Source organism: Schistocerca nitens, chromosome 7 (assembly GCF_023898315.1).
Source record: "Schistocerca nitens isolate TAMUIC-IGC-003100 chromosome 7, iqSchNite1.1, whole genome shotgun sequence".
NCBI lineage: Eukaryota > Metazoa > Arthropoda > Insecta > Orthoptera > Acrididae > Schistocerca > Schistocerca nitens.
In genome coordinates, this window is record NC_064620.1 from 463,153,641 (window position 1) to 463,162,865 (window position 9,225).

The following is a 9,225-nucleotide window of genomic DNA, read 5'->3' on the forward strand; positions in this document are numbered from 1 at the left end:
AAGAGACCGAATAACGTCTTTGTAGGAATCAACGAAGATTCCACAAGCAGCTACTGCTCTGTTTATTCATAAGATCCAGAAGGTTATAGATAGTAGATTCAAACTGATACAGCGTTCCTTGGCTTCCTAAAAGACTTCTCTGCAATTCCTTACTGTCTCCTAGTGAGCAATATAGCTACAGCTGGAGTGCCCGAACAGGCATACTTTCGCGTTCAAGGGTTCTTAGTCAAACGAACTCAGTACGTTGTCTTGAATTGTGAGGCATCGTCACCAGTGAAAGTAGCGCCTGGAGGATCTCAAGGTATTGTGACAGAACCGCTACTACTCACGCTGCAAGTAACGTGGTAAGAGAAGTCTTTCGCTTTGTGAGGTGCTCGCAGGCAAAACAGTTGTCCGTGGGGAGATTTCATTAGGAAAGGATTACGAAATGCCGATAGGCTGAGAGATGATGAGCGTTGCAAAGACTGCAAGCTGAACTTAAATGCAAATAAATGTGATTCAATGTGTGCAAGTAGAAGAACACACGATATTACTGCGATCAGTAATTGGAATCTGTTACAACTCTAAAGCGTCTATGAATATTTATTCGTAGCTAACTACAGAGCAACGACTAAAAAAATCTAGTCGTGAGAAAGCCAGAGCCCAGTCTGTGATTTTTGGAAGAATCCTAAGGAAGTGTAATCCGTCCACGAGCAGTAGCCTTCCTTCCCTCATTCTTTATGTATTGTTCTGTGTGGGATTCTTATCACGTTGGATTAATAGAAGAGGTAGGGAGGCATCAAAGAAGAGCAGCGTGCGCCATCTGGAGTCTATTTAGTCAGTTTGTGAGTGTCGGCGAAATATTCAGCAAAGTGTTTTAAGAGACACTAGAAGAAAGATGTTCTGCTTCATAGCGGATCTTGCAAAATTCCGAGAGTCCACACTCCAAAGAAAGTCAAAACCATACTACTACTTCGACGTAAGTCTCGTGTACTGAACAGGAGACTCAGAGAAATCTGAACTCATACAAAAGATTACTGCCAGCCGTATTTCCGCATACTAGCGTAAAATGACGTAGGTGATTATGCGACACTCTGTGCATTTACAGACATAAGTACCCACTACTGGAAACACTCGCCGACTAATCAATCCGTTAGATCCACTCATAGCAGCTTGCGATAGTAATGGTGCTGCAGAGCGTGGGGGCTTCTAACCGCGCGACTGTTTCGTTCTCCTGTAAACAATACCTGTCAGTGCGCTTTGCCTCTGTACTGATCAAGTTGTTTCAAACAGTACGCAACGGGCAAGTTGCAGTTGCTTTTGGATGCAAACACAGCGCTGCCGTCTCTGGTAACAGACACAAGTAGAAGTTTTCTTCTCTCATCGTGACTGAAAGTAATATTGCTGTCGGATTTTGTTGCATGCTGTTAAAGCAAGTAGTCCTTTTTAACTTATGGTGATTATGCCGAAAGTACAACTCTTTTTATGAACGTAGGAGATTCCCTTCAATCATCTATATTACTAAACGCGATTCATGGTTTATGGTTCTTGATGCTAAGTCCTAGTCGCAGGTAGCCTATCTAACGGCCTTCAGGGGCAACAGAATATTTTTTTCAGTATTTCATATGACTATCGGTAGAATTTAAAAATTCAAAGTTCTAGCTTTGATTACTCATTAAGATGTATAATCTTATACTTCATAGCGGATCTTGCAAAATTCCGAGAGTCCACACTCCAAAGAAAGTCAAAACCATACTACTACTTCGACGTAAGTCTCGTGTACTGAACAGGAGACTCAGAGAAATCTGAACTCATACAAAAGATTACTGCCAGCTGTATTTCCGCATACTAGCGTAAAATGACGTAGGTGATTATGCGACAAGTATTACAGTTAGAAAGAGTATATACAGGGTGGTCAGAAACAGTCGGAAAAGTATGTAAGGCTGTTGCAGGGTAGGGTGTGCTGATAAACAATTGTCCAGAAAAAAATTCAAGATGCTGCACCATTTCCGAATTAACTAGCATTGATGTTACCTTGTCTGGACGTTGCTCGCGTACATTCAAGGGCCTGCCAGAGACTATATCGCCAAACATGTTTTTCATTTAGTTACCTAAAACCGAACAAAAGAATGATACAAAGATTGGACATGGGACGGCAGTAAGAATAGAACCCGAGCCAAAGGCTGAGCAGTCTCTTGCGCTATCGTATACGCTACGAGAACAAGTGAGTCCAATTTAGAAAAGCTATCTGTATGGTGCGAGAATAGGCAGTTGACCCTAAATAACGAAAAGCGTGAGGTCATTCACATGAGTGATAAAAAAAAACTTTGTGTTCTGCCTTACGGCAGGTCTGGTCATGCGGGAAGCCTTGTCAGAGAGGTCCACCGCATGAGCGTCTAGGGAAGTGATTCCAGTGGTGGTTTCCCGCTGCCTTCAACTGATAATGAGGACAACACAACACCCAGTCCCTCAGTGGAGAAAATCGGGAATCGAACCCAGGACCCTTGGCGTCACAGACCGCTGCCCTGACCACTCAGCTATCGGGGCGGACTGAGTTTTAAAAGAAACTGTTAAACTTCGGTTACATGATAAACCAGTTAAATATAAAGGCCGTAAGTTCAACAAAATACCTAGAAATTACAATTACGAGTAACTTAAATTGGAAGGAACACATAGAAAATGTTGTAGGGAACGCTAACCAAAGACTGCAATTTATTGGCAGGATGTAACATATCTACTAAGGAGACTGCCTAGACTACGCTTGTCCGTCCTCTTTTAGAATACTGCTGCGCGGTGTTGGATCCTTACCAGATAGTGTTGACAGAGTACATCGAAAAAGTTCAGAGAAGGGCAGCACGTTTAGTATTATCGCGATATAGGCGAGAGAGTGTCCCTGATATGATACAGGATTTGGGGTGGACATCATTAAAAGAAAGGCGTTTTTCGTTGCGGCGGAATCTTCTCACGAAATTCCAATCACCAACTTTCTAATCCGAATGCGAAAATATTTTGTTGACTCCGACCTACATAGGGAGAAACGATCACTATGATAAAATAAGAGAAATCAGATCTCGTACGTAAAGATATAGGTGTTTGTTCTTTCCGCTCGCTATACGAGATTGGAACAATAGAGAATTGTGAAGGTGGTTCGATGTACCCTCTGCCAGGCACTTAAATGTGATTTGCAGAGTATCCATGTAGATGTAGATGAGGCAGCGTAACTCACCGCGCGCAAATACCCAGACGACATTCATCCAGTATTTGCGAGCGAGAGCACTCAGTGACTTGCAACAGACTTCCACATAATTTATAACCTTAACAAAATTTTTCCTCATTGACACTTCCCACGAAACGATGAAAGGAAAAAAGTTCATCACTTAGTACATTTTCGCTGTTCATACAGAAAAATGCCGCATCAGGCCTGAAGTACTAATTTATCACTTCTTTACTACTGACACTATTCGCAACAGGTTTTGCACAAGATATCCACAGGTATCATTGAATATATTTGCAAAATTATATCTATACGGTTCACCATTCAGGAGCTAATCTTGAGATTCGTCAAAAATTAGATTTTGCTGAAAACGGAGCGCAAATTACGCAGACTGCACTGATCCAGTGCTTGTCAGCGAGGGCACTTAGCGTCTTCCAACGAACTTTAAACATAATTTCAAACCTTTTCTAAATTTTTTCTCGCTTACGTGCATAACGTAAAGTGAGTGTAAAGTAATCAGACATTTGCAGCTGTTTTATACACGAGAGTTCGATTCATTAGAGTTCAATTCATTACAGAATCGGGGGTTTGCTGGTGGTTGCAGAAATGGTGTAAGCAGAATCACAAGCTTACACTGTGATAAGTCTGTTAACGAAAGTTTCTACTCTGCGGTGACTAGTATCAAAATATCCGGTTAGAAGACCGTCTACATACAGTACATCTTTACTGTCTTCGTTGCTCTATTCATTTACTTATTAATTTTCACTAAGCTCAGCTATGTATAATTTATAAACAGACAAGCCTTCAGAGTATCTGTATTTTGTACTATATTTTATTTTAATTGTATATCGTACGTCTTATCCCTCACTTTTGATACTTTATCATTTAAAACGAAAGTCAAGCCTAGAATGGACCTTGTAAAAAGGGTTAGGAATATTAAAGGGTATGATTCAGTTTACATCGTGTTTATTGCCAAGGAAAAGAAAGTACCTGGGGAGAACAAAGAGTAAATTCAAATGAAGGAAATCGACAGTGACGCTTGCAGCGTTCTGAAATTAGTTTGTGTTAGGAAACATGAAATTGGTACAGACTACGACATTACAAACTTTATCCTTTTCATGGAGCGAGATGAAGATGGGGGATAACGTCTCGGCCGTCGACGAGAATATTACAGACGGAGCGCATTGAACTAATATGGGAAAGGAAATAGGTGGTATGGTTTTCGAAGGAACTTTGCATGTATTTGCCTGAGCTGTTTTACAGAAACCACGGAAAAACCGAATTTGGATTACCGGACATGATTTGAATTTTGCTCTTCATGAATACAAGTCGAATGTATTAACCATTGCGTTTCCTTGCACATCAAGTGGTTATCATTGTGCAGCCAATTTGAGACGATGCTGTGGCAGATACATCATCGCCTAGTTTAATCCATGCTGCAAGATCAAAAATATTAATAAAAAGATGTTTTTACATGACAGCAACTGTTACATTCTGGTAGACAAACTTAGTAAGAAAGTGTAACACATTCTTTCGCGAATGTGGAGGCCTGTCAGCTCGCTGCACGACTCTGGAACACAACACGTGAGCGATGTAAATCGTGACATACAGGTCTTAATTAACCCCCAACTGGGTTCCAACCTTGGGATAGGTTATCAATCCCACAGCAGAAAATGTTGAGATGGGTGTGCCCACTCAGGCAAACCACAAAGGAGGGTATTGAGCAGCTGGTGACGAGGAATTGACGGTCCATCTCTTCTTTGGAAATCGTAAGCTAGGATAAAGCGTGAAAATGTAACTCTGTTTGCGAACTACAAGTTGCTTTTGAGAGACGAGATTTTTGTTATCCAAATACATCGTAATAAGCGAACTTGATCAGCGTATTTCAAACAACAGTGGGAAATAGATACTCTGTCAAAAAAAGTGTTGATTTTGTGGTCTGCTCTCAATATTTGTGATGATCGCTTTGTAGATTAGAAGCAGTATTAAAATGAGGTATAGAAGAAAGACTATAAATGTCAGTAATTTGTAACACTAGACGTAAAACAATGGTTTTGCGATATCATAAGGAAATGAGAGGAATGGAAGACAGATCTGGTTACAACTATTAAGAAAAAGGAAAAAAAGTGTGACATGAATGACAGAGGCCGTTCAGGATACGGATTACATGGTAATATCGTAAACCCGATTGCGGACTTTATAGATTATATAGTCTTGAGCAGCTGAGCGATTTTGCGGAAAGATGATCTTTATTCTAAGACAATTCACAGGAAAAAGACGTGAGAGATAAATTCGAGTCTTAGAATATACGACTGCTTTTAATCACTTGGAAGAGGCTGTGTGAAATAATGAAGGTAAGGCGTACCGCAGGTATTTCATTATGTTTCAACAAGTATATCATGCATCACTAATCCTATTCAACTGGCATCATAGAGAATAACAGGGTAACCCTCAAACTTTAGTACGGAATTTGGTTAAGATAATTAATTTCCACCGCCGGCCGCGGTGGTCTAGCGGTTCTGGCGCTGCAGTCCGGAACCGCGGGACTGCTACGGTCGCAGGTTCGAATCCTGCCTCGGGCATGGGTGTGTGTGATGTCCTTAGGTTGGTTAGGTTTAAGTAGTTCTAAGTTCTAGGGGACTTATGACCTAAGATGTTGAGTCCCATAGTGCTCAGAGCCATTTGAACCAAGCCATTAATTTCCACCCTCACGCTTGAGTACGATTTCCTCCCCAGTCTTTGTCCATTCGAAACTCTATCTTCCTTTCTAATAATCGTGTCGTCTACTGGATAGTAACTCCTAACCTACCTGTTTCATTATGTTTTACTATTACACAAATCTCCGGACCCACTAAGTTTGAATGGTTACAGCAGACACCGTGTGGCATTACGGCGGTGCTTATTTTTTTGAATTTCGTGTTTCTTCACTCACACCGTCTAGCTTTTTTTCCTTTTGTTTTTAGAAGAAATTTAAAAACTATTTTGTTAAAACTGAAGAGGAGTAACACACATCGCAGTGGCCGAGAAGTTGGGTCTCGTCACTACGACTTGTTTATTACTGCTTATGGGTCTGCTTGACTGCTATCATGAATGAGATTTTCAATCTGTGATGGAATGTTAGCTAATACGAAACTTCCTGGCAGATTAAAATTGTCTGCCGGTCCGAGATCCCAACTCGGGACCTTCGTCTTTCTCAGACAAGTCCACTATCGGCTGAGCTACCCAATCACAGTTCAGGACTTGTCCCCAAAGCTTTACTTCCTGCAGTGCCTCGTCTCCTACCATCCAAACTTTGAAACTGCGAAATTTGGCGTCACAAGTTCAAATGGCTCTGAGGACTATGGGACTTAACTACTGTGGTCATCAGTCCCCTAGAACTTAGAACTACTTAAATCTAACTAACCTAAGAACATCACACACATCCATGCCCGAGGCAGGATTCGAACCTGCGACCGTAGCGGTCACGCGGTTCCAGACTGTAGCGCCTATAACCGCACGGCCACTCCGGCCAGCGCGTCACAAGTATTCACGGAATATGGGATATTGCAGAGGATTCGAACCTGCGACCATAGCGGTCACGCGGTTCCAGACTGTAGCGCCTATAACCGCACGGCCACTCCGGCCGGCGCGTCACAAGTATTCACGGAAGATGGGATATTGCAGAGACAGGGCTTAGCCACAACATGGGGGATGTTTCCAGAACGAAATTTTTACTCTGCAGCAGAGCGATGAGTTCATTTAGATCAACAGTTTGGACATGACGAAGAAGTTAAACATAGATTTAGATTTCTTAAGGGGCTCCGGAACGCCCTATACTTGCAATGTTAAAATAACGCTTATAAATTACATCTTTCCTCTCAAAGTATTTGAGGTAGGAAGTTGAACTTTTTACAGATTATTTATTGGAATATGGGCTACAACTTAAAACAGGGATTTTACAAAATTTTAGTTCAGTTATTAAAGATGATTTTTTTTTCAATTGTAATGAAAATTCACAACATTTTTTGCAATTTTTTATTTATATATTCAAAAATATACAGTTTTTTGGAAAAAGGCTGTGTTAAATTATGCAGAAGGTACTGTGTAACATTTACTGAAAGTTTGAAACAAATATGTTTGGAAGATCCTTAGAAAACATGTAATTAGTATGAGAAAATAAAAGTTTTGGGAATCGAGCGACAAAGATTGGATTAACTTTTTAGTGCATTCCAGGTCCATAGGATGGATTATCTTCATCCTCTGCAAACTCCTCCTCCAGCTTCCTCTTGTTCCTCCTCCTGTTTACTCTTGCTTGTATTTCTAGACTCTTTACAGCCCTGTCTGCAGCCCGAAGTCGTTCCTTGTCTAAAGCAAGCATCGCTCGTACCATGTTAGAACCTATCTTCATTCCCATATTTCTAAATACCTTGCACCTTACAATGTTGCCATAATTGAAAGTCGCAACAGCATCATACACACCAAAGTGAAGTGTTTCTATTCCAACAAATACAGTCTTGGGGATTCTCGACCATATAACACTATTTACACTTTCATTGGCGTTTTGAGTTTTTCCGTGAATACACTTTTTCAACAGTTCAGGTGCTGCTAAGTCTCTGAAAATAGGTTTTATCACCTCCATTATTGCATGAGGCAGACTATGCTTATGAGTGTACACTTCACCAGTTAGCAATCCTTTGTTATATTTACACCAACTGTCTTCTTCTTTGGGACGCAAGCTATGTTGGGGATTTTCATCGTCTTTATTGTTTACAGTAATAACACATACCTTTGGCTTTCCAACATTTCTCCTTTTCTTAAAAGCCTTCAGAGGATTTCTAATAACTTTACTTTTACTCATTATTATACTTCAACAAAACAGAGACTCAAGAAACAGAATTAATTACGAATATTTTCGAGATAACGACAGAGTAAATAAACATGAAACAATCGACAATCACACCAGCGATATATATTGAACCATCACAGGTTAGCCACAACACATACTTTATCTCACATCACTAAAATGTACCTGATGAACACGGAAGTTAATAATAACACCATTTGACAGCAGTTTAACAGCGCCACAGTGGGTCACGCCCATGTAGAACACATTTCAAAAAAAATAGTTGTAGTCTTCGGAATTGAATAAGTTATATATCTATTAAAAGGTAATAGTCTGCAGATTCTGAAAACGCAAAAAAGTAAAAATTGTACTTTTCATGATTTTGAGCCTTTCCTTGGCCCCTTAAGTAAAGCTTTATCTTGGGAATCAAACACTTCATATCACAGTACCAAAGAACACGCGGAAAATAAGGCGACGTACAGCGAGGCGACCAAGTTATGCGATAGTTCGTAATATTGTGTCGGACTTCCATTTTCCAGGAGTAGTGCTAAAACTCGACGTGGCATCGCCTCAAGTCGTTGGAAGGCGCCTACAGAAATACTGAGCCATGCTGCCTCTATAGCCACCCATAACTGCGAAAGTGTTGCCGGTGCAATATTTTCTGACCTCTCGATTATGGCCCATAATGTTCGATGGGCTTAATGTTAGACGATGTGGATGACCAAATCATTGGCTCGAATTGTCTAGAATATTCTTCGAACCAGTCATGAACACCTGAAGCCTGGTGACAGGGCGCATTGTCATCCATAAAAATTCCATGGCTGCAAATAGTTCCCAAGAGGTTCAGTTGGACCAAGGGCCTAAGCCGATCCAGGTAATCACAGCCCTCATTATTATGGAGCCACCACAAGCTCTCACAGCGCCTTGTTGCCGACTTGGGTCTATGACTTCGTGGGGTCTGTGCCACATTCTAACCCTAGGATCAGCTCTTACCAATTTGAATTGGGGCTCATCTGACGAGGTTACGGTTTTTTAGTAGTCTAGGATCCAACCTATGTGGTCACGAGCCCAACAGAGGCGCTGCAGGCTATGTCATGGTGTTGCTTGTATGTTAGCACTGACTAGGCAAACGCCACTGCTCTTGGTCGCTAAATGAAGACCGTCGGCTACTGCGTTGTCCGCGGTCAGAGGTAATGCCTGAAATCTGGTA